At 44.9% G+C, this 25,815-nt stretch overlaps 1 pseudogene; it reads right to left on the bottom strand.

Annotated features, from left to right (window-relative positions):
* Nucleotides 1-3,069: 3,069 nt before the first annotated feature.
* LOC116823577 (interferon-induced very large GTPase 1-like) lies at nt 3,070-25,815 on the bottom strand (annotated as a pseudogene).

The raw sequence follows: 25,815 nt of genomic DNA, 5'->3' as shown, positions 1-25,815 counted from the left end.
GACATGGGTAGGGACAGGGCCATCTCTAGTCATTGTGGTGCCCTACGCAGCCCCCCTGCGGGAGGGGCCTTGCCCCAGGCCTCTGTGGGGTGGGGTGTCCACAGGCCTCTGCAAGGGGGAGGGGAGGCTCCACCCAAGGTCTGTGGGGGGCAGGAGCAGGCTTGTGGGGTTGGAGGGAAACCACCCCCCAGCATGAGCCGGCAGCACAGAGTGGGCTGGGGCTGGATCGTTCCAATTCCCACTGCCGGGTGAATGCACAGTAAGCCCAACCCCTGCTGCAGTCCCCCGGGACATAGCTCAGGGGAAGGGGTGGAGTGGGGACAGGGCTGGGGCAGAGCAGGGGTGGGAACGGGCGGAGCAAGGGTGGGGCAGGTTTCCTGGATGGCTCAGCCAGTTGGGGGATCAGGCTGGCCGCTGGAGCAGCATGCAGCTGCATAGGGCAGCAGAAAATTTGGAGCAATTTGGTACCCCAAATTTCCTGGTGCCCTACACAGCTGCATATTCTGCATATGGGTAAGGCCCTGGGTAGGGAGAGCAGAAGGGGTCCTGGGCTGGGGTGACTGCAGAGAGTTTGGGCCAGAAATGTTATTATTGATGATTTTTCTCTCTACACATTTCAATCAATGTCTCTATTTTTCTTTTATTTAATCCTCTTATTTCCTCTTTAACCGTAGAAAATCTTCCTTCTGGGGCTAGGGTTTAGCTGCATCCCTTGGGGACTGTTCCAGCAACTCAAAAGAGACCTTCTATTAACTGTGGTAACTATAGCCAACCGAACATTCCATAAGAGATAAAAAGTATCTTTTCCCCAATTTTTATCCCATTTCTCACATCCCATTCCCTTAACTTGCTGTCAGTCTTTGAAACACTCTAAGGGTATGTCTATACTACTCGCCGGATCGGTGGGCAGCGATCGATCCAGCGGGGGGCGATTTATCGCTTCTAGTCTAGACATAATAAATCAACCCCTGAGCGCTCTCCCATTGACTCCTGTACTCCACCGTCATGAGAGGTGCAGGCAGAGTCAACAGGGGAGCAGCAGCAGTCGACTCACTGCAGTGAAGACACCGCGGCGAGTAGGTCTAAGTACATGGACTTCAGCTACATTATTCACATAGCTGAAGTTGCATAACTTATATCAATTCCCCCCACCTCAGTGTAGACCGGGCCTGACATAGTAAGTGGCTGAACTTGGGGTCTGGGGAAAGTTTAACATGATCCTGGATGCATAGGCTCCGACTCCATGGGAACTTTGGGGAGGGAGTGGAATGGGGATGGGGCAGGGGTGGGGCCTCAGGGAAGGGGTGGAGTGGGGGTGGGGACAAGCGAGGGGTCGAGCACCAGGGGTGAAAGTAACTTATAGGACTTACCGGTACTGCGGGAAGTCATGAGGGGGCGTGGCCTCAACCGGAAGAGGTGTGGCCTCAACTGGAAGAGGCGTGGCCTCAAGATTTAAATGCCATGGGACATGAGCTGTGGCTGAGAGCCCCAGGGGCTTTAAATCAACCCGAAGCTCTCAGCTGCAGAGGTGGCTGGGGGCCCCCGGGGCTCACCGGCAAATTAAAGTGCCCAGGGCTCTGACCTCTGGCAGCTGGAGCTGCGGGCAGGATTTAAAGGGCCCAGAACTCCTGCAGCTGCGGGGAACCTTGAGCCTTGCTGGGCTGGGGCCGGGATTTAAAGGGCCCGGAGCTCCTGCCGCTGTGGGGAGCTCTGAGCCCTTTAAATCCGTTCCCAGCCCAGCTGCTGGAGCTGAGGGCGGGATTCAAAGGGCTCTGGGCTGCCCGCAGCTGCAGGAGCTCTGAGCCTTTAAATCCTGGTCCCAGCCCAGCCGCTGGAGCCGTGGGCGGGATTTAAAGGGCTCTGGGCTGCCTCCTGTGGCGGGGAGCCCAGAGTCCTTTAAATCCCCACCGCGGAACCTGGTGCAGTCCGGCACGGTGTGCTGGCTCTTGCCAGTATGCTATACTGGACCGTACCGGCTTACTTTCACCTCTGTCGAGCAAGCACCCGACAGGGGGAAGTCGGCGCCTATGCTGAGATGTATAAACAAAGAAGTATCAAGGAGGATTAGGGAGATATTACTTCTGTATATGCCAATGGTGAGATCATTACTGGGATATTGGGTCCATAGTTTAAAAAAAAGAGTGTTTGGAAAATTGGAGAGGTTTCAGAGAAGATCTGCAAGAATGATTCAAGGTTTGAAAAAACCTGCTTTATACTGTGACACTTGGAGCTCAATGCATTTACTTAACAAAAAGAAGGTTGATCATGATCTATAACTACTAAGGAAAAAAATAACAGATAGGAGAAGCCTCTTGAGTCTAGCAAACAAATATAGAACAAGATCCAATATCTGGAAATTGAAGTTAAATTTATTTTTAATTGAAAATAAAATTCAGCTTTTACAGTCAGGGTAACTGACCTGGAACAGCTTCCGAAGTGAATTGGTAAATTCATCATTATTTGAGGTCTTTAAATTGCACTTGGATTTCCTTCTAAAATATCTGCTCCTCTTAGTTCAACCACAAATTACTTGGCTTGATAATGAGCTGCTTCTTACCAACTATGGATGAATAATTTCCTCCGCAGCAGGAATTCTTGGATGGAATTCTCTGGCCAGGTGTTATGCTGAAAGCCAGACTAGTAGATGATTATTCTGGTTGCTGCTGGCCTTGAAATCTAATAATTTGTTAGGAAGAAACTTCTGTTGTTCCACAATTGTCCATTCGGGGTTCCTTGAACCTTCTTATGGAGTATCTGGTATTGGCCACTCTCAGAGACAGGATAGTAGACTAAATGGTCCTCTTTGCTCTGGTCAAGTGTGGCAGTTCTTATGTTCCTAGCAGTAATTGTACAGCAGCCAGACTGTAATTGTGTCATAAGTTGTCATGTGACATGAAAAGTCAGAAACCTGTCAGTTCCACTTAGAAGTTATGAAGTGAACATGAGGTTATGAGACTTAAAAAAAATACAATACAGAATATTTTTAACATGCCATTTTTTAAAATTAAGGAAAGTTTTAAAACATTTAAATATATGTACATTCCATTCCAACAGGCTCTCACCATGTTTTTATTTCATGTTAAAGTCTTCCTTTAGGCCCTCCAGTGCCTGAGTTTCAGTTATTTTCCCCCAGTTTCTTCGGAGATCTGCTGGGTTAGCATTATAACTTTTAGCTAACTGGTAACTGAACTTCTGAAAAACAAACTTCCAGTAAACAGAAGCCTCAATGCTGGGGTCTGGCTATATGTGCCAGTCTGGGTAGTAGACGCGAAAATCTTTGTAGGGAAGAAATTTCACTTTTTTGCCTGATTTTCGGCATGAGTTCTTAGAAACCACTTCTGATGAGCATATATCATAGATAAGTTTTTGTGTATAAAGATCCCTGAAATTGCATAATCCTTGTGGCCGATGCAGAGATGCAAAATGCTCCTTGTGGTCACTGCCTCCTACTTCACAGGGGACTTTACATAATGGACACTGCTTCCCACAGCCAAACATTCGCTTAAAGATTACATCCTGGGGTTTTAATGACAGGTTGGAGAGTTTGGTGTGAATATCCAAACAACCAAATTGAGATAAGATTTCTTGTTTCAGATCCAGAAGAAAGGTTTGAATATTAAAAGAAAACTGGCCTGTTTTTGCTGTGTTTTTAAACTGTATCCCAAGTAAGTTGTTCTTGGAAATGACTAGATCCTGCTGCAGCGCTTCACAAAAGTTGTTTAAAAATGCTAAGACTGTGGTATTTTTTTTTCATTTTTGGAGCTTTCCAGAACTTCCCTCACTTTCTTTACTATTGTAGATAGAATCTTTTTCTCCAACTCTCCCAAACACGTAGTTTCCCTGTAATGATCCATCATATATCTCTGAATCCAGGTTTTGACAAATTCTTCATCATTTTTAATATATTTCATATAGTTATCAAAGTTCATCTCCTCCAGAAACTTTTTCTGTACAGTGAACTGGAAGAAAGTCCGGCTGCCATATTCAATGGACTCTGCCTTGTTGAGAATGTCATCTACTGTCTCTATTCCTAGTCTTTTGTTGATATAAACCACCAAGGCAGGTTTGAGACATTGATCACAGAAATCCCTGGCCCTTGTTTGGTTCTCATCTTTTTCCAAATACAGGTCAATAAACGTGGAGAAATACTGAGGTTTCAGCTTCTCTAGATGACACTTAGGATCATTTTGTTTGATAAAATCATGCATCTTTTGAAATCTCCAAGCTGCCTCCCCTAAAATATGAAGTTTCAGGTCAACTTCAAAGCAAGCCGTAGTGCCAAGTTTTTTAACATCCTCCTGTTGGAACCTCTTGTTGATTATGTTCAGCAATTCTCTGCAATAGATTTCATTGTAGTCCACTTTGGAATTTGCCTTTTGTTCAGTGTATCTTTTACCCTTATCTATTAAGGATTTAGCAAGTTCTTCTGTGTGAATAGCTGTTTCATATTCCCCTATGAACCATTGTTTCATAGATTTGATCCATGCTGAATCTAGATACTCCTTTTTCATTCTGAAATTGTCAATTCCATGAAACAACAAACTACACGATTCCTGTAGTTTCTGCCTGATGGCACTCCCTCGATTTGCCAGGTCCTTTCTCAACTGTGGGTATGTCTGCGCTATGGGATTATTCCGATTTTACATAAACCAGTTTTGTAAAACAGATTGTATAAAGTCGAGTGCACGCAGCCACACTAAGCACATTAATTCGGTGGTGTGCGTCCATTTACCGAGGCTAGCGTTGATTTCTGGAGCGTTGCACTGTGGATAGCTATCCTGTAGCTATCCCATAGTTCCCACAGTCTTCCCCGCCCATTGGAATTCTGGGTTGAGATCCCAATGCGTGATGGTGCAAAAACAGTGTCGCGGGTGATTCTGGGTAAATGTCGTCACTCATTCCTTCCCCGGAGCACGCAGATCATTTCAGTGCCCTTTGCCTGAGTGCCCTGCAATGCCTGCATGCAACCAGGAGGCCCGTTTTTAGCCTTTTGTACTGTCAGCTATCGTGTCTGGATCCGACAGGCTTACTGCGCCTACAACAGCAGCATTCATTCTCCTTTGAATAGCAAGAGACAGTTTTCGTCGTCTACTGTTCGCCATGCCATTAGTAAATTGGCGCTAATGAGTTATCCGTTGTTCTGTCATCTCTGCTGTCAATGGTGCCTGGCTGACTTTCCACTGAGTCGGCCAGAGGGCGCACGACAAAATGGGAATGGCGCCCCGGGTCATTCCCTCCTTTATAGTTGTATTCTAAAATAGAGTCATCCTGCCTAGAATATCGGCAAGTGTCTAGCGACCCAAGTACCAGGAGCACAGCCGCTCCCTGTCATCCCGCCGATATAGCTGCAATGCCATTCTAGGTCCCCTGCAACAACCCCACCCGTTGCTTCCCTCCTCCTCCAACCTCGGGCTACTTTGCAGGTCCCCCATGTTGACATATAATTAAAGAAGCAGGCCATAATAAACACTACTTTTGAGTGAGATAAAATGAGGGGAGCAGCCTCCAGCTGTATGATAGTCCAGCAGGACAATTAAACGGCTGGCGGGAGGGCCAGGCATCCCACTGCTTTGATAGTCAGCAGATACAGAATCTTTATCTGTTAGACATGAATGGGAGGTGCTGATGGAGCTCCGCCCCCAGTTCTATGATAAGGATGGTTAAACCACCGTTCTTAACCATCTCTGGGAAGTAACCGGAGTCCTGCTATTTTTCCAGGGCCCCGGCTGACTTCACCTGCGCAGCAGGCATCACAGGTATCGATGCAGACAGCATACTAGTACCTACTGGCACTGTCCATCTCGCCACCGGGGATCAAGGAGGGAGAGATATCTGAGCGTTCAGTGCCGCAGCAGCAATCTACGCAGCAGCATGTAGGACTACAGGACGTTTGAAAAAAATGTTAAGAAACGCATTTTTTTCCCCTTTTCTTTCCAAGCGGAGCCGGGGGCTAAATTGACAGGATACCCTGAACACCCGGGACGTGTGTGGGGGGTGTACACTACAGGCATTGGGGAGCCAGGCCAGTATGCAATACTTTTTTGAGGGCGGTGCGGGTTGGGGGACTGTGGATGTTGGGCTTGGATCCTCAGTCCCCCCATCCCTTCTCCATGTGCGTCATTGATTCGTGTGGCTTTCCGTTTACGCTTGTACACAGTACTGTGCTCTGACTCGGTATCTAGCCTGGAGATTTTGTCAACAGCTTGCATTCTCGTCTGTCTGGAACAGGACTGCTGAGGAGAACCGATTTTTGTCTCCCTACCGCTTCAATCCAGTATCTCTCGTGTCAAAGTGCGAGGTTTTCCTGTCTACCTCCAGTGGCCTCCGAGTTCAGTGCTTATACTCCAGACGGTGCACGGGGTGGTTGGGGATTGGCTGCATTGTGGGATACCGCCCGGAGGCCAATACCATCAGTTTGTGGCCACACTAACCCTAATCCGACATGGCAATACTGATTTTGGCGCTACTCCTCTCATCGGGGAGGAGTACAGAAACCAGTTTAAAGAGCCCTTTATATCGATATTAAGGGCCTCGTTGTGTGGACGGGTGTAGGGTTAAATCGGTTTAACACTGCTAAATTCAGTTTAAACACATAGTGTAGACCAGGCCTGGGACTCCATCTCTTGATAAATTTCACGTTTCTCTAAACTGCTGAACTTCAGCTCTGACAGTGTTTCTTTCCACATGTCTTCAGATTCTAATTTCAGTTCCTCATTCTCTAGTTTATGTTTTTTGTTCCTACATTCATCCAAGACCCTGTCAACATTTCCCTCAATTATCTGCATGTATGAGGTCTGGATGTTTTCTGACTTGGTCTGGCCTTTTCTAATTGCTTCCTCATACTTGTTCTTGGAGTAGCTGTCAAGTTCATTTTTGAGGCTGTTTATACTCCTGATAAAATCTTCTCTGTACTTTTCTATCAGATGCAGATTCGAAAATCCACTTTCAAAATAATCTTGTAAATTATTCAAAACTTTTTGTTTCTCATGCTGCAGTTTTTCCCATGTCTCATTTTTCAACATGGATAAGGCACCAGCCTGTCTGATGTCTGATTCTGAACGATAGTTTCCTTTTCAGATACTCAGAGACTTTTCTCTTTGCGGAAATGCCATTCCCACTCCGAATACTTCATAGACAGCTGCTTATAGACTTCAGCTACAAGGCTGTTTCTGAAACTGAAGATGAAATTCTTGTGTTTTACAGCATTCCACAGGCTCTCAACCCATTTGACAAACTGGGAGATGTCCTTAGGGGTTCTATTATGTGACCGTTTCTTTATAAAATCAAACTGGTATTTCTTTAGCTCACACACACTCTCACTGTATCCCGTGTTCACTGGAGCCATGGGAGGGACTCCATGTCACAATCCAGGGATGTACCAATTGTGTTTCTCTGCATCATAGTCCATAATACATGAAAAAATCACCTTTTTACATTGCTTTTCCATCCTAGCTGCAGCTTTGGTCATTTCATTCAGCTGCTCATGTTTTGGTTATGCACAGACACATCATTGACATTCTGATGCACAAATTGGCAGCTGGGTTTTTGCCCTATTTCCTCCATTCTGAGAAAGGCATGGACCACAATTTGCAGAACATCCTTCATTTCTGTGACGTTCTCCATGGCCATGTTAATGATAGTTATGTGACTTAACCCAATCACCAGCGTGGCCAGCTCATTGTTATGTTGATAACTATCCTCCAGCAGGGCCAGTTCAGGGGCTTTCAAGCCTTCTGTGTCTATCACCAGGATGAAATCACAGCCCAGGTCCTGCTGAAAGTTCTCTGCCACTTTAATGAGTGTCATGAAGGCTCCTCCCATACATCGGCCACTACTCACTGCAAACTGCAGGCCAAATATGGTGTTGAGGAGGGTGGATTTCCCAGTGCTCTGCACTCCCTGCACCATTAGAACCACTATTCTGGACCTTCCCCCCAGCTTGGCATGGAGCTCAGTCAGAACATCTGTTACCCACTGCAGTGGGATATTGGATGAATCTGCATCTAGCAGTTCCATAGGAAAACCTTCCAGCATCAGGTCAGCTGCTATGCCTGGGAGATGGATGAATTGTCTTTGACATTCTGTCTTGTCTCCTTCTTTAACCATTGAGCATTCAGCTTCATAAAACTGCCCCAACTCACAAATGAAATACTCAGCCCCTAAAGAAGTGGTAGATATTAATTTATCCAGCATGGCTAGTGCTTGTGGGTCATCTCCTGCCATTTTACTTTTCCCTTTATATTGATCCCATAGTTTAAAAAGATTCTCTCGAGCAGTGTGATCCAGGCTAAACTTCATCCGTTTCAGGAAATAATGTTTCTCCACTGAAGGCAATTGTCCTATTCCATTAATAAATTTAATCAGTCCATCAGTAAGATCACATTAATTCTGCTGTCTACATAATTCCAACCGTTTCTCTCTTAGTTGATGTTTATAGTCTTCAGTGGCAGTCGCCCCTTGCCTTCTCATTCTGCACAGTTCTTTTTCCACTTTAGCCAATTTTTCCTCGAGATCTCCCTGCAGTCTTAGCATTTCCCTCTTGCACTTTGCCATATCTTTTATTTCCACAGTGATTTCTCTAGCCCGTTTGCTTGCTCTCGGACGTTCCTTACAGTCCTCATCTACCTGGATTCCTAGTTCACTTGAGGTCACAGCCATGGCTTCCAAATTCATTCTCTCAGGAGGTGAACTCGTTATGCTTTTCATGGCAGGTTTCAATTTTTGCACAAATCCTTCATTATTTGTGGTGCTGTCTTTCAGAGATTCAGCTGTGATTTTCTCAGATTCAGCACTGGAGTCAACTTATTAAGGAATCCCAGTGTTTCCTTGGGATTTGCATTCTTGCAATTGAGGACGAAGTAGTATTTAGTGGCTGATCCCTGCAGAGATGATAACAGTGCGTATTGCCTCTCACTGATGCTCTCAGTAACTGTGAACACTGCTGAGGAGACCACTGTTAAAAAGCTAAATTGTGGCCAGTGGGACTCAGTGTCTCCACGCAGATTTGTAACTGCAACGGGTTCTGGGAAAAGATCTGAATTCTTGCTCCCACCAGGGAAATACCAGGAAATCTCGACCAGCCCATCTGCAATTTCCCGAGGGATGTTCCCAGACCGTCCAGACTCCATGTCGCGATGGATAAAGAAATCATGGTGCTGCTGGGAGGGGCTGAGAACTTCATTGAGGAGTCTGGACTTGGAGAAACTGCAACTCCCCAGCCGCAAAAAGGAAATGGTTGGCATTTTGGTGAGCACTAGGCTCTCCTCTCTGAACCCTCTGCTGTCTGCCAGGGAGTGCAGCCCCCATTCCTGATGTCAGTGTCACTAAAACTAAAACCATCTCCACCTGCAATCTGTGCCTCCTCACTGCTGCCTTCATCATCACATGCTCTATGTCCAAGGTTTGTGTTTCTGGCTGTCCCATTCAGAGCCATTAGTTTCCTTAGGAAATGCCACAGTAAATCCTCTGAGGAGTCCACTTTTCTGTAGTTTCTGAGCCAATTTCCAGGACATCCCGCAGCCTGAGCTTTGTGCTTTGGTATTCCTGCAGGTTTAGCTTAGAAAGGAGTCCTTGAAAAGCTTTATTTTTCTCTGTAAAACAAAATAAAAATAGGATTCTCATGACTTTCTGAAGTTAGATATTCCCAGACAGAACATTTTTCAGAGATGGAGTTAATGATGTAAAACCTTCATAATGTAAAAGAAAATTCCCATTTGTGGCTAGTAATTAGGGGCTAATGGAGTTAAAGCTAATCCCCCTCTTCTATTTCTTTAACTAACCTTTACCGCAGAGGTTCTCAACCATTTTCTTTCTGAGGCCCCCTTCAACATGCTATTAAAACACCATGGCCCGCCTGTGCCACAATAACTGGCTTTCTGTGTGTAAATGCTGGGACCCCCATGAAGTTACATTGCTCTGGCTCCAGCTTCAGCCCTGGGAGACAGGGCTCAGAGCTCCGGGCTTCAGCCCCATGCGGTGGGGCTTCAGCTTTCTGCCCTGGACCCCAGCGAGTCTAGTGCTGGTCCTGCTTGGAGGTCCCCCATGAAACCTATTCAAGGCCCCCTATCTACCCAAGCTGGACATTACACTTTGAGCTCCAGTGTAGTCAGGACCTAAAAGAGCTCCTCTCTCCATTGAAAGTATAGCATGTTGCTGAGGTCACAACGTGCATACAGGCTGCCTTTTCAATTCTTTTGGCACAGAATCAGAGTAATCCTAGCATGTGAGTGCAAAGCTCCCCTCAGGAGCAGCATGCGGGGCCCAAATTGGAGGAAGACGAGGTAGAGTGAAGGAGGAACTGTCTAAGGTGTCACTTTCCTGGTAGGGACCTGTGACCAGGAAGCAGTAGTAGGCCCATGACACAGTGAAGTGAGTGAGCAGTGAAAAGAGTGGCAGGGAGGCCTGTGACAGGGAGGTGGGGAGCAGGGCACTGGGATTTCACAGTTTTTTATTTTTCCCAAGTGGGAGTAGGGCATGAGAAAGCAGAGTGATAATTATCTGTTCATTTTCACTAGGAGCAGAGGCAGGGGCGGCTCTAGGCATTTTGCCGCTCCAAGCACGGCAAGCAGGCTGCCTTTGGCGGCTTGCCTGCGGAGGGTCTGCTGGTCCCATGGCTTCAGCGGACCTCCCGCAGGTGTGCCTGTGGGAGGTCCGCTGAAGCCGCAGGACCAGCAGACCCTCCGCAGGCACGCCTGCGGGAGGTCTGCCGAAGCCACGGGACCAGCGGACCCTCTGCAGGCAAGCCACCGAAGGCAGCCTGCCTGCTGCCTTCGCGGCGACCGGTAGAGCACCCCCAGTGGCTTGCTGCCCCAAGCACACACATGGCGTGCTGACGCCTGAAGCCGTCCCTGAGCAGAGGAACAATGATAGGAGTTGCAGCATTAGGAACTACTGACAGGAGAGGCCACTGTCCTGCCATATGAAAAAGCTATATAAGATGGGGAGCAACATTACAAGGGTTATTCACTCACCGCCCAAGAAGAGTCCTGGAAACACCCAAGGAACAAAGACTGAACTGGGGAAGTGCAGGGTCCAGGCTAAAGGGATTTCTAGTCTGTGTATGAAACATCTGGGGGATTCCAAGCTGTAAAGCAAGGGCAGCTTGTCCTTTAAGGATCTGCAGCCTGCTTGTATCATCTCTCAGGGTGAGAATCTGCTAATTCATATCCAGTATATTTAGTATAATAAGTTTAGTTTATGTGTTTAGTTTATTTGCTAGGTAATCAGCTTTGATCTGTTTGCTATCCCTTATAATCACTTAAAATCTTTTGTGGTTAATAAACTTGTTTTTGCTTTATTTAAACCAGTGAGTTGCCAGAGTGAACTAATCTTAGCTCAGGGGCAAAAGGCTTTTGCGTATTCCTCTCCACATTGAGGGAAGGGTAGAATTTTATGGGCTTACGCTGTACAGTTCTCTGTGCAGCACAAGACAGTAAAATTTTGGGTTTATACTCCAGAGGGGGTGTATGCCTGAGGCAGGACCGGCACCAGGGTTTCTCGCGCCCTAGGTGCACGGCCATTTCGCCCCCCCGCGCACCGCTCCCGTGGCTCCAGTGGAGCTGCTGCAGCCATTTCTGCAGAGGGTCTGTTGGTGCCGTACGGGACCAGCGGACCATTCGCAGGCATGCCTGCGGCAGCTCCACCAGAGCCGCAAACCAACGGACCCTCCGCAGACACGACTGCGGCAGGTCCACCGGAGCCGGCTGCCACCCCCTCCGGCAAAATGCCGCCCCCTAATATTGCTGGCGCCCTAGGTGATTGCCTAAGCCACCTACATGCAAGTGCTGGCCCTGGCCTGAGGTGATGGGAGTTGACCTAACTGTAGCCTTCCTATACAGGGGCTGGTCAGAGAGCCTGAATAGAACTGCAGCTGGATGTGTCCCTACCTGTAGGTATGCTGGGGAAAGTGCAGGCTGGAGGGCTTTGCAGCTGGTCACAGGAATTCAGTGTGAGAGGAAGCCCAGTGTGGTGGGTCAGGGGGCTCAGTGGTACCCCAGTTCCAGGTGGCACCCTGGGAGGGGGAAGCCATCACACTGGGTTGGGCCAGCATTATCTGGTACACAACTGTAGTAACATATTAAGGAGGAGATAGTACCTTCAGCATTTTCTTTTTCTGAGGACACAGTGCCTCCTAAATTCTTGGGTTCATTCTCCATACTTGAAGATCATAGAAAGGAAACTACATTAAAACCTTCTCAGATCCTTAAAGACTTTGTTGATGTTCCTGTATTCTTAATAGTTCAAAATGATGAAGATGCTCCAAGAAGCTTTTTCTACAGTAAAAATAAAGCCAGTGACAATTCAAACGCTGTGCAGAAAATGCTAACCAGAGGAAACAAGAAGGCAAAATGTGGTTTGTTGTTATGTAGTGTAGATTGAATGTTCTAATTCTGTAGAGAGGTTCCAGGTTCTCTAGAGAGGTTCCAGAATTGTTTGTTGGGTTTTCTTTCTGACCTGTGAGGCCAGAAATTAGCTTGATTTCTACCTTTTTCTTTTGTGAAAGTGTCACACGGTATTACATTTTAATTGTGGATTTTGATGTTTTAATTTTGGTCTTTGCACTCATAGTTACCCTTTATTAGGCCTGGTAAGTTAAGTGCAGTTAGAAGAAAGTCTCAGATCTGTAACCATGCAAGGGATTTACATTCATGGCCAACTCAGACATAGGGTCCTTAACTGGATCTCTCTGAAGGCTGTTCCAACCATGAGCAGACTATATAAGGAGGGAGTGACTAGAGACCTGAGCACTTTGCAGCAGATATTACAGTTCTGTGTAATAGCCCTAGTGAGTCTTACTCACTCCACTCTGCACTCCCTGAGCCAGTCTCACTAATCAGAGGTGGAGGGCTTCAGTCAGATGAATCTGCAGATGGCCCAGGAAGTGCTTGTACCTGCCCTGAGAATAGCCATATGGAAAGCTCTACCAAGGGACAGAGTATGAGGGGAAACAAGCTACTCATGTCTTATTTCCACAGCCTATCCTCTCATTCTGCCCCTTTTCCCCATGCATTGATGAGTACTGCTGCTCCCTTTTCCCTCCACCATTCCCCTGGTGGCTCACCTTCTGTCTCCTCCTCTTCTCTGGTGTCTCCCTGAGAAATAACTAGGAGAAACAGGATTAAATTTAAGGAAAGACAAGATTAGGTGCAATATCCAGAAAAACTTCCCCTGACAGTGAGCCTATGAGGCTGTGAAATCATCTTCCTAGGGGGAAGGTTGGGAGCCCCATCACCTGGGTTATAGAAAATTGGGACTGCATAAACACTTGGTGGACAGACAGCATGCAAACATCCTACGCTTTTGCAAGTCTCCGTGCCAGAAAAATCCCCACCTGTTCCTGGCTGTTTTTGGTCTTAGTGATGGTTTCATTTTGTTTCTCTGTTTGAACTGTTGCTAGATGCTAATCTTTGTAACAAACAAATTGGCTGCTGTTTAAATCTTCCCTTGGGCCTTGTCTCTACTAGGAAAATTAAAACCGTAGATCAGCACCAATACAGAGCAACTGGATTTAACAACAGCAAGGGATGTTTTTTCAGTTTGCAGTCTGGTAGCGGGCAGTGTGTTGTGAGAGAAGCAGAGCCTTTGATGAAAGCTGAGCCCTGATTAGGGGGTGAGGCATCCCTGATTAGGCAGCCTAGAAAGGGCGCCATGCAACCAGCCAGTGGTACACGAGCAGCAACACAGAAGCCAGAAAACAGAGCTGACAACAGGGAAGTTTGAGAGGTAGTTTGCGGGAAGGTATGTGTGGGTCTTTGTGTGTGTTGTTGTTTTGACAGGTGCTTACAGAAGCAGCCATGGTAGTGACCCAAGGAATGGAAGAGACAATTAAGATGAGTGATGTGAAAGCTCCGGGATGTAGATCATTCTGAAGAGGGTACCTGAAAGCTGTTTCTTTTTTATGCCCGCTAGATTTGATGGAAGAGCTGATCCGAGGTTTGTATATGCTGTTAGAAGCCATGGTTCAGTTTCAAAGAGGATTTGAGCAGCTGATGGAAGGAAGGCGAGAGGAAACTGAAAAGAAAACTCAAGACTCGACACAAGCTAAACTGAAGAACTGTGAGGGTAGGCTGCTAGATGAGGAGAGTGGCCAGTGGAAACACGTGACTATGAAAACAAGGCAGATGAAAAGACCGGCTAGTGAACAAGAAATAGAGCTAAGGAACAGGTTTGCTGAGCTGGATATAGGGGAGAGTCAGACAGTAACAGAAGATGGGTGGGCAGGGAGAAAGAGAAGAATAGGTAAGCACCCACAAGAGGAGGAGAAGAGTCAATGGAGATAGCCAGAGTTCAGAGCCCCAGGAGGAAAGAGGATGACTTGCCAAAGACTGCAAGTGAGAACAGAAGGCAGAGAGACTTGCAGCCAGATAGAATACAAGGGGGAAGGCTGAAGAATCGAACCAACACCAGGAAGAGGCAGGTCTACATGACTGGAAACTTCCTACTAAGAAGAATAGACAGGCCTGTCACTGGAGTTGATCCAGAGAACAGAAGGCTGTGCTGTCTGATGGGAGCTAAGATATGGGATGTGGAACCGAGGCTGAAGTGGATTCTAATCGGAACAGGAAAGAATCTATAAAAACATAAGAACATAAGAACAGCCATACTGGGTCAGACTAAAGGTCGATCTAGCCCAGTATCCTGTCTTCTGACAGTGGCCATTACCAGGTGCCCCAGAGGGAATGAACAGAACAGAGAATCATCCAGTGATCCACCCCCTGTCACCTATTCCCAGCCTCTGACAAACAGACTCTAGGGACACCATCCCTGCCCATCCTGGCTAATGGCCATTGATAGACCTGTCCTCCATGAATTTGTCTAGTTCTTTTTTGAACCCTGTTATGGTCTTGGCCTTCACAACATCCTCTGGAAAGCAGTTCCACAGGTTGACTGTGTGTTGCGTGAAGAAATACTTCCTTTTATTTGTTTTAAACCTGATGCCTATTAATTTCATTTGGTGATCCCTAGTTCTTGTGTTATGAGAAGGAGTAAACAACACTTCCTTATCTACTTTCTTTACACCAGTCATGATTTTATAGACCTCAGTCGTATCCCCCCTTTTCCAAGCTGAAAAGTCCTAGTCTTATTAATCTCTCTTCATAAAGATTATGGCTATTATCGCTCTCTCTCTCTCTCTCTCTCTCTAAAATAAAACAGAAAGAGATTTGACTTACCATGACCAAAAGGTTGTAAATCCTGACTGATGCCAGGAAAGAGGATTTCTAAACACTTCAGAAATTGCTGGCAGGTTGACTAACCTTTTTTCTGTATGTGAATTAACAACTTCTTGATTTTCATCACTATGTCCTCTTTTTGATAGAAGCTGTTGTACTCCTCCTCTGTGATGATGGACTGGGCAAGTAACTCATCCAAGATGTTATCAGGCTCTCTTTGAATAATTTGTATCAGCTCTTTGCGTTTGGTGCATAGAATCCTGTATTTGTCACCCGTGGCCATTATCACTGAATCACAGGATCTGCAGAGGTTTGCTGTTAAAGGACGGAAGACACAGGATTTGTGAAGCTGCTAAAGACAACTTCAGTTTAGCGAGTAACACTCTAGGAAGGTGCCTTGTCTGTTTTCATGAGATTGGCCATTTAAACAATTTGAGAGACAGACCCACCAGGCTCCCCTCTTTCCTGTTGGAAATGGAATAGTTCTGTAATAACGACTGGAAATTAGCTATAGCAATGCACTGGGGGGGGCAGGAAAACTGGGTTTTTTCCATGGGGTTGAGACAGGGCCAACTCCAGTAATGCTGCCAAAACTGAACTGCAGCTCTGGATCATTGACACCTTCCTGCCTCACTGTTTCAAAGCTGCTGTGGCTCTGTCCCTCCTTTTATCCGTCTTTTTATCCATGTTTTGCTAGTTAGATACCAGCATGTCCTGATGGGAGTGGGGTCAAGGCTGCTTTTCTAAGTGGGAATGGGGAGATCTGCATGCAGAGAGTCCCTTCCTTGCAGGGCCGGCTTTAGCCAGTGCGGGCCTGATTCGTGGGGGATGTACTCTCTGGGCGGCACTTTGGATTCCTGCGCTCCGGCGGTGGTAGCAGGGACGTGGGATTGTGGTGCTCTGGCCGCGGAGCGGGGCAGCTGCACTTGCCATTCTCAGTCCGGGGGACAGGGGTTGTGGGGCTCTGGCTGGGAGAGTGGGGCCAAAAGGCAAAAGCTGACATTAACATTGTTTCAGGCTGTGTGTTACTTGACATTGTGTATTCATTGTCACCATAGAAGGGAAGGGCTCTGCATAGATGGAAATTTCCCTGGGCATCAGTAGAAAATGTTAAGTAAAATTTGCTTTAAAAATTAAACCTGGCGCTTTGTCATCTTGTGTCATCATTTTTATTTCTTAGCTTTCAGCTATTTAAGTGAACTCTAAAACTTTCATACTGACTGTTTACTATCAGACATTGTATCTCTCTAATCTCCTTCATAACCATCATTGACTTTTTTCCATTTTAATACTATACCATAGTATCAGAGACAGTGAAAAAATATCAAATAAAGGTACATGACTATCTTTCTATCTCTATAGAGAATGATAGATATACATGCATCTGTCTCACATAGAGAGATGTGATGTATTCCCTGCAGCCAGGGCCGGCTTTAGGAAGTGTGGGGCCCAATTCGAACAGTTTCGACGGCTCTGGGAGGGGAGTGGGGTCTAATTGTTAGCCAATGGATATCAGATTCCTTGGTCTTAACCCTAGTTCTGCCACTGAATTGTTTGACTGTGGGCACCACTGACACTGTTCTCTCACTTTTTATTTTAGTCTCTCCAAGATGATTTCTGGGAATCACTGTTGCTGGTGGAGATCAGGGGAAGTACCTGGCACTGATTAAGGTCAGAGTTACACTACAAACATTACCTGGGCTCAGGTGTACTGATGCACCTGCGACACTGTAGTGCTTCTGATGAAGATGCTTTAAGCTGATGGCAGAGAGCTCTTCTGTCTGCTTAGTAACCCCACCTCTGAGAGAGGTGGTAGCTATGTTGTCGGGAGAAGCTCTCCTGCTGATATACCATTGTCTACATGGGAGTGGGGCATTAAAGTTGGTATAACTACGTTGCTCAGGGGTGTGGATTTTTCACACCCCTGAGCGACACAGTTTATACAGAAGCAAGTGTAGTGTAGAGCTGGCCCAAGACTGTAGTAAAGCGAAAGCAATTACATTGTTGTAAATGAGGAGAGTCCTTCCCTGTCCTGACTCCTTTCCTCTCTCTCTCTCTCTCTCTGATTCTGTCTCAGAAGCAGTGTGTTTATGTAGGTGGGGGGCATGCAGGGTCATGTGCCCTCCCAGATTTGCTGCTTGGCTTGTACCGAGCATGCTCACACACACTGAGCATGCTCAAAAACATCTGCTGAAGCCACTGCCCTCACTCTGCCCCTCCACTATTGGCAGGTAAGGGTCATCTCTAGGGGTAGTGTTGGATTCCACCCAGACCAGAACACTCCTTCCACAGTCAAGATTCCGATCTGGTCAATCTCTCATGACAGACCTCAAGATTCACCCAATCATAGGCTCTTGAAGTTGTATGAGGCTTCTGGGCTTCATGAACATATCTAATATGACACATGAGGCTGCACCTCAGGCCCCTGCAGATGTGGCTGGCCCCCATTTATTCACACAGTCGCCATCTTCTGAGCACTGTGCTCATGATACCCTCACAGAAAGTGACTTCATTGGATTGGTGGCGAATTCACTCAGTGTTTGTGAAGGCATTCCCTTCATCCACCATCAACCTTCAATGATGCTGGTGTAGGATATGTCTGCTCTGGGGTGGGGAGCTCTGGTAGGCCCCCTTTGAACTCAAGATCTGTGGCTCTCGAGGGAGGCAAAGAAGGCCATCAGAAAATGTAGTCAGTTTTGTTCCCTGCAAGGCCATAGTCTGGGCTCTATTACAGACAAGTTTTTAAAGTGCTTGTACACAAATACTAGAGTCTAAATAATAAGATGGGTGAACTAGGGTGCCTCGTGATAAAGGAGGATATTGATATAATAGGCATCACAGAAACCTGGTGAAGTGGGGACAATCAATGGGACACAATCATTCTTGGGTACAAAATATATCGGAAGGACAGAACAGGTCCTGTATGGGGGAGTGGCACTATATGTGAAAGAAAATGTACAATCAAATGAAGTAAAAGTCTTAAATGAAGCCACATGTTCCATAGAATCTCTATGGATAGGAATTTCATGCTCTAATAAGGATATAACAGTAGGGATCTCTTATTGACCACCTGACCAGGACAGTGATAGAGACAATGAAATGCTAAGGGAGATTAGAGAGGCTAGCAAAATAAAGAACTCAATAATAGTGGGAGATTTTCAATTATTCCCATATTGACTGGGTACATGTCTCCTCAGGATGAAATGCAGAGACAAAATTTCTCAATACTTTAAATGACTGCTTCTATGGAATATGTGAATAGCTGTTGAAATAAAGGTCAGATTCTGAACAGAGATAACAGGGTTATTGTTATGTATCCTCATAAGTCAGAGAGAAAGATGTATTGGGAAGGCATCAATAGAGTCATAGATTCCTGGATTTTTTAAAGTGACTTAAACATGCTGAAACGACCAATATCTTTATCTAGCTTAACTTCCTTCATAACACAGGCACAAGACCCTCACCCAGTAATTTATCCATTGAGTCCATGAATTCTGTTCAAGCGATAGCATATGATTTAGAAAATATATTGCCTTGCTTTTAAGATGTTACATGATGAAAAGTCCACTATAGTAATAGGTAATTTGTTCCAATAATTATTTATCCTCACTAAGAAAAATGTACACCTCATATCTTGACTGAGTTTATTTAGCTTCCAGCCATTGAATCTTATGCCTTTGTCTGCAGGAATTAAAGATTTTTACCCTATTGGAAATCTTTGCCCCACACAGGCACATATACAGCATGTTTAAGTCACTTCTTGAATTTCCCTTGGACAAACTAACTAATAAAAATAATATGTATCATTAGAACTCATTATTTTCAGGACCAGATCCTCATTTGCTATCATTTGTGTAGCTCCACTGACTTCAAGTGACTTCAAGAAAACTATACAACAACTTAGGGTCTGAAACTCAGTTCCTAAAGCACAAGCCAATACTTGATGTGCTAAAGAAGAATTTCAACTGTCAGCAGTAGAGCTGTGCGGAGGACAGTGATTGCCAGGGGGATGTTGTGAAGGCCAAAAGTATAACTGGGTTCAAAAAAGAACTAGATAAGTTCCCAGAGAATTAGTCCATCAATGGCAATTAGGCAAGATGGTCAGGGACGCATCCCCATGCTATGGGTATCCCTAAACTTCTGACTGCCAAAAGCTGAGGGTGGATGACAGGGGGTAGGTCACTTGATAATTGCCCTGTTCTGTTCATTCTCACTGAAACATCTGGTATTGGCCATTGTGGAAGACAGGGCACTGGGGTAGATGGACCATTGGTCTGATCCAGTATCACCAGTCTTACGTTCTGATGCGATGGGCTGGGTGATGCTTTTTGTTAAGATGGCTGGTGCTGGTAGCTGGGTGTGGCTCTGTTTTTTGCCCCCTTCCTCTGCCTGCCCAGTTCTCAGCTCTAGGATACTGCTACCTCTGTAGGCCACGCAGCCTTTAGAATTGCTTTTCCCTGGCCCTGGGTCTGAGCTGTGTTAGGGGCAAGGGGGTGAGATAAAAACTCCACTGTGTTTGAGTGAGGGCAGAAAAGGGGGTGGCAGCAGCCAGAGGCAGGAGGGAGCAAATTGCATAAAAAAGAGGGGAAATGTTTGACTGGGCATCATGTGTCTGAAAGGCAGCAGGCCTAGGGGTTAGGCTGTGATTCCTCAGAACTTTTCAATCTCTCCATTCCTGATGGAGCTCTGCTGGGTCAAACATATAAAAACAAAGGATCCTAGAAGGAGCCTGGCATGTGGCTGAAACTTGCCTGTAGTTCAATATTATTATTACTTTAACAGTAATGACTGGTGGTGCAAACTGAGACCAGCGCCGCATTGTGCTGAACACACACCCACACCACAGTGACTCACTAACTCTCTGAGAACATGTCTTCACTGCAATGTAATCCCTGGGCTAGTAGAACTTGCGTTAGCAGACCCTGGGTTTGTTAACCTAGGGTTTGAGAATCTACACTCATTTGTAACCCCAGGTTAGGGATTGTTGCACCCTGGGTCCCAAACTCCGGCTCCAGCGTCTACATGGCATTATGTGGACCCCATTTCAACCACCCACATCCCAGAGTTCCTAGCGTGCTCCCAAAATGTGACCATTCTAGCTGTTTGTTCATGGTCTAGTGTGGGGTCACTTGACCATCCACAGGACAAAGAAACTCATCCTTTCGGATACTTTTCGCTGACTCCCAGAGCAGGAGTTCAGTGGGCCTGTGTTTACACTATAAACCAGTAAAGGGTTAGTGCAATTTGTATGTAGATGGAAGGGGGCTTAACTTGAGCATGAGTTTGAACCCTGGGCTTGCCCTGGACTTACATAGCAGTGTAAACGTACTGTGAGGTGACTGGTGCTTCGGAAATTCACTGTTGTAATTCGCCAAGCCCAAAAGATTCATCAATGGCCAGCGATTTTGGTAGCCTCTGTTTATGGGTGCCCAACTTCAGTCCCCTCGGTCAGATACTCTACCACTCCAGCTGAAGTCAACGGGAGCTGTAAGTACTCAGCACTTAAGAAAATAAGGCCCAAGGTCTTTTACATTGAGATCTCAATAACAGTGGCATTCACAATCAATGACTATCCTTGAAAATGTGTCTGTATATGTTTGGTCACCTAAACTACCATGTCTTTAATTGTGTGACTCCTAAACTCATAAAGAGTTGTGTGGGGGACTTTTGGTGTGAGTTCTGACGAAATATTATATCTGACTGAGCATTCATGACATTCTCCCTTTCAACAAACACAGCTTTGAATATAGTATTACGCACACAAATGTCTCCCAAAAAACGGATGAGTTGGGCTGAGGATCTGATTGAAGCAAAATCACAAAATTTAATTGAACAAATATCTGTCAACGTTTTTGGACATTAAAACCAGACTTGGTTATTGCTCATGAATCCATTGTTGCAGTGTGAACTTTTCCCTTTTATTCAGTAATTCTAAACAATATTTAAATCAGCTTTTTATATCTTACACTGAAAAACCAATTTTAAAGTATTTTATTATAGGCACAGGGGAGCAAACCATCATTAAATAACTGACATGGCCTTTCTATGCACATAAGGCCTCTATTCAGGTATGCATCTCTCTTTGAAGCAGCACTTAAATACAAATTTAACTTTAAACATGTGCTTAAGCCCCATTGAAGTCAAAGAGAGAGATACTTAAACATGTGCCTAAGGACTTTCTGAATCAGAGCCAATGGGCAGGTTTACGCTACGGGGACAGGTCGATCTAAGCTACACAATTTGAGTTACGTTAGTTGCATAACACAAGTTGATATAGCTTTGACATACTTACCACGGGGTTCACACTGCACTGGGTCGACAGAAGAAACTCTCCCGTAGACTCCCCTTACTCATCTCGTTCTGGTGGAGTCAGTGCTGAAGTGATAGTGTGTCAATCCAGTGGGTCTTCACTAGACCTGCTGAATTGTCCCCCGGTGGATTTATCACCACAGCATTGATCCACCCCCTAGTGGAGACAAGCCCTATGTGTGCAGAGAAGACATTGAAGGATTTGGTTGTCCTATTCTGACACCCTTTGGGGAAAAATGGGCCCTCAATTTTGTCTCTATTGCTCTCCTCAAGGAGTCCTTCACATTCTTGTTCCTCAAGCTGTAGATGAGGGGGTTCAGCATGGGGATCACCACTGTGTAGAACACAGAGGCCATTTTGTCTGTGTCCAACGAGTAGCTGGCGCTGGGTTGGAAATACATGAAGAGAATTGTCCCATGCAACATGGAGACAGCCATCAGGTGGGAGGTGCAGGTGTAGAAGGCTTTGCATCTGCCCTCAGTGGGGCAGATCCACAGCGTAGTCACAATAATTAAGATGTATGAGATGAGGTTGGTCACAATGGTGATCATCTCAATCAGACTGCCAAAGAGGAAAACAAGTAGCTGATTGATAGAGGTGCCAGAAGAGGACAGCTTTAGAAGTGGGTTGATATCACAGAAAAAATGATTCAAGATATTGGAGTCGCAATAGGATAATTTCACTTGTTAGTGTAGCCTCTTTCCTCACCCCGTGTCACAATAGTGATTGCCAAATCATATAATTGTTAATTGTACTTAGCTCATGTTGCACACTCCAGTTTGTGAAATTATCGGGATGGCTTGGTTCTTATTCATAACACCCTGGCAATGTAAAAGGTAGTGAACGTCTAGTGTGATCATCAGGTATGTATGTGTGGTATGTTTTTTGTGGCCAAAGATCAAGAAAAAGTGTTTGTCTATGTGTACATATTCACACATGACATACATACACACGTGTCATTTATTTCTTTACCTACTCTTTGGGTTTGGCCAAATAGCATGTCAGTCGGTTGGCATTCAGACTAATATTACAAATAAGTGGGCTGTAGTCCACAAAACCTTATGCTCAAATAAATTTGTTAGTCTCTAAGGTGCCACAAGTACTCCTGTTCTTTTTGCAGATACAGACTAACACGGCTGCTACTCTGAAACAAATAAAATGATTATTCAACTTCAAAGGCAGCTTGCTTAACATGCAGTTCTAGATAGAAGATAGAAAGGGAGAAGGACTTGACTTCTTTCATCAAATGCATGCAAGCAAAGAACAATAGGTCATTTAGGGCTGGATCCTGCATGGATCTGAGCATTCTTCCCTCAGTCCAGCAGAACATTTAAGCAGGTGCATAACTTTTAACAGAATAAAAGAAATGTAGGACCGGAAGAGGTCATCTAGTCCATCCCCCAGTGCTTCTAAACCTTTCATCATTTTTATTGCTCTCCTCTGGGCTGTCTCCAGTCTAGCTCCATCTTTCCTGAAGTGGAGCACCCAGAATTTTAAGCATGTTGATTTCAATGGGGCTTCTTACATTCTTAAAGTTGCTTAAAGTTAAGCATGTGCTTATATGTTTCTTTGGATTGGGGCTAATGTGCTCAGTACCTTGCTGGTCTGAGCTCTTCTGGATGAGCTGAGAAGTTGGGAAATGTCTTTAGCTCCTAGGAGTGCTGTTAAGAAGAAACTGGAGGGATCTGACAGCTTTATATGGCATAGTGTATGGATCTGGATGCTTAAGGGATACGAACCATCATGTTTCAGGACTAAAATGAATCTCTAACTACTAGAGATCAGGGCAAGATGAGGGAAGGACTGATTATTCCACACCTGCCTACTGAAGGTTATTAAACCTTCTTTTGCAACGTCTGGTACTAGCCATTATCAGAGCCAAAAGACTAGATGGGGCTCAGGTCTGACCCAATCTGGCAATTTCTGTGTGTTTATTCAGTGTTTCATAAAAATGCTTCTGCAGACCAAATTCCTTCTAAAGAGAGAATCTGAACCAGAGGTCAGCTAGTTACATTAGAGCAAATTTCTACTAAGCTATTTCCTACCCTACTTTTAAAGGAAGTGCGGGATTGATGACCATAAATAAATTTTTAATGTTAAAAGAGCTCTTCTGCCTGTTCACAGATCTCAGATCCTAAAAAAATCAATCTATCTATCTATCTATCTATCTATCTATCTATCTATCTATCTATCTATCTATCTATGTGCAAGCGAAAAGTACTCTCAAAAGAGGATGTAGAATTCCCCTCTATATAATTCAAGGAAGGATGGAGTTAAAAACATCAGAGAAAAGACTAATGTAAACACATTCTACATAATGCTCAGTAGAGCATCTGAGCTGACCATATCAATGAAAGCCCATTCGATCCACAGAAATGATTTATTTTCATTGGACTGAGCCTTTGTAGACATTGTCTCTGCTCGGCAAAGGAGTGATGTTCTACAAAGTGTTAATGAACATGCACGCCAAGATGCAGTGCTCTACACAACCAAACCTCCACATGGCACTCAAAGAAAGAGCTGAGCCTTACACTGTGCCTTGAAAACTCAGATTTTGGATGTGTGGAAATGACCTTCAGGTTTAGAAGACTCCCCTGTGAGAATGCTCGACCCTCATTCCTCACATATTTAATCTTGGCCCAGTTGAAGTCTATGGCAAAATTCCCATTAGTTTCAATGGCCCAGGATTTCCTCCTAGGTGTAATATCACCTGCAATTTAGTGGACAGCTGCATTTGGCAGTAGCTGTGCTTCAGCTGAGTTTCTCATGCTAGAGGTCCACTCCAAAAGTCACCCAAGGTATAGACTATAAAAGATAATTCATGTGAAAGACTCAGAACAATCTCTGGACTGTTCCCACATGGCTACATTACAGATTCAAATGATCAACAAGTTGACTTCTGCAAATTTCTGCCTTGGGCAAGATGACCTGAAAAGAACTATTTCCTGATATAACTAACAAAAGGAGATTTCAGTTCTATTGTAATGGAAATAATGTTCACTCCTACCTTCTGAGAGATGTCATCTTTCTTGATTTCAAAGTATAGGATGGAGGTGTGTTCATGTTTGGCATAACATCATTTGGGAGAGGATCCCTGTAGCACCTTTGAGCTCTGATCATCAAGACAAGCAAGGGCAGACTCATTAAAATACAGAGTATTTCTCTAGGGGACAGGGGATAATCACATGCAGATGCATTATCTTTAAAAGTTTTGCAAAGGTTTTTGCCACTGGGGGGATATGGGCTCTGTGGCTGATGTAGAACCCATCCCTTGCCTCCCCAACCCAGCACCTGCTATAGGAGGCAGGTTGGAGCAATCCAGCAGAAGGACAGGGTGTGGCCAGACTGCACTATTTTGTGGTTATACTGTGCTGGTGTAGTTGCCCTGAGTAGGTTTAACATCATTCTCATCATTGATTCCCAAGTTAGGAAATACCAGAATGAGCATTACCTATGCAACATTAATTCTGCAATAAATGAGGCAGGGATCCTATAGACAACAGACTCCTTCAATACACAGCCCCAGAGCAGAAAATCCTGTGCATTGAATAAGGAAGGAGTTCTGTGGAAAAAAAATAATATGGGATCATGTCATTAAAGTCTGCATCATCATGCAAATACACAAGAGGTCTAAATTAATGATGTCAGAGCAACATTTATTTGGACATTTGCTAACCTGAGAATGCTTAACTTTGTAAACATTTAATCCTTTTAAAAACCTTAACTTTGTATTTCCTAATTATTTTATGGTTTAGTTTATTGATGAAAGCAAACTTAAGTAACGTTAAACAAAGAGGTTTTTGTTTGTTAATTTCCTTAGTTTTTAATAGAAAGAAAATACTTTATATATGTGCTATTTAAACAATGAAGCTCTTACTCGTGTTGTTTCAGTATATATTTTATTGCCGTTGTTATCTTTGTGAAAATCCCAGTTTTACCACTCAATGCTGTGCTGATCAGAATATTGAAAGCAATTAAATTAAACAGTATTAAAACAAAACTCATTTTATGCAACTTCAGTTTCAGTGAAAGTTCTAAGCTATAACTCTGAATGTACAAGAAGCAGATAAACAATATCCAAGAAACAGAGCTGGAATTTTTCATCTTGTTTTCACCTAGCCCTTACTAAGGAAAGTAACAAACAACTGCCCTTTGAAAAGGAACACTGCACCGTACTGCAGTACAAACCCCAATGAGCACAACAGGAAGCTGTCCTGCTTATCCAAATCTGGCCCTGTTTCATTACAAACTTCCTTTCTGTGATGATATTCTGGTAATAAGGGGGCAGCCAGTTGTCAAAGGTAGCTGTTGCCATGGCAGCCAGGTTGCTAGTCAT

This window comes from Chelonoidis abingdonii, chromosome 16, assembly GCF_003597395.2.
Source record: "Chelonoidis abingdonii isolate Lonesome George chromosome 16, CheloAbing_2.0, whole genome shotgun sequence".
NCBI classification, from domain to species: domain Eukaryota; kingdom Metazoa; phylum Chordata; order Testudines; family Testudinidae; genus Chelonoidis; species Chelonoidis abingdonii.
Note: the sequence above shows the minus strand (reverse complement) of the source record. Positions and strands in the feature narration are given on the sequence as shown.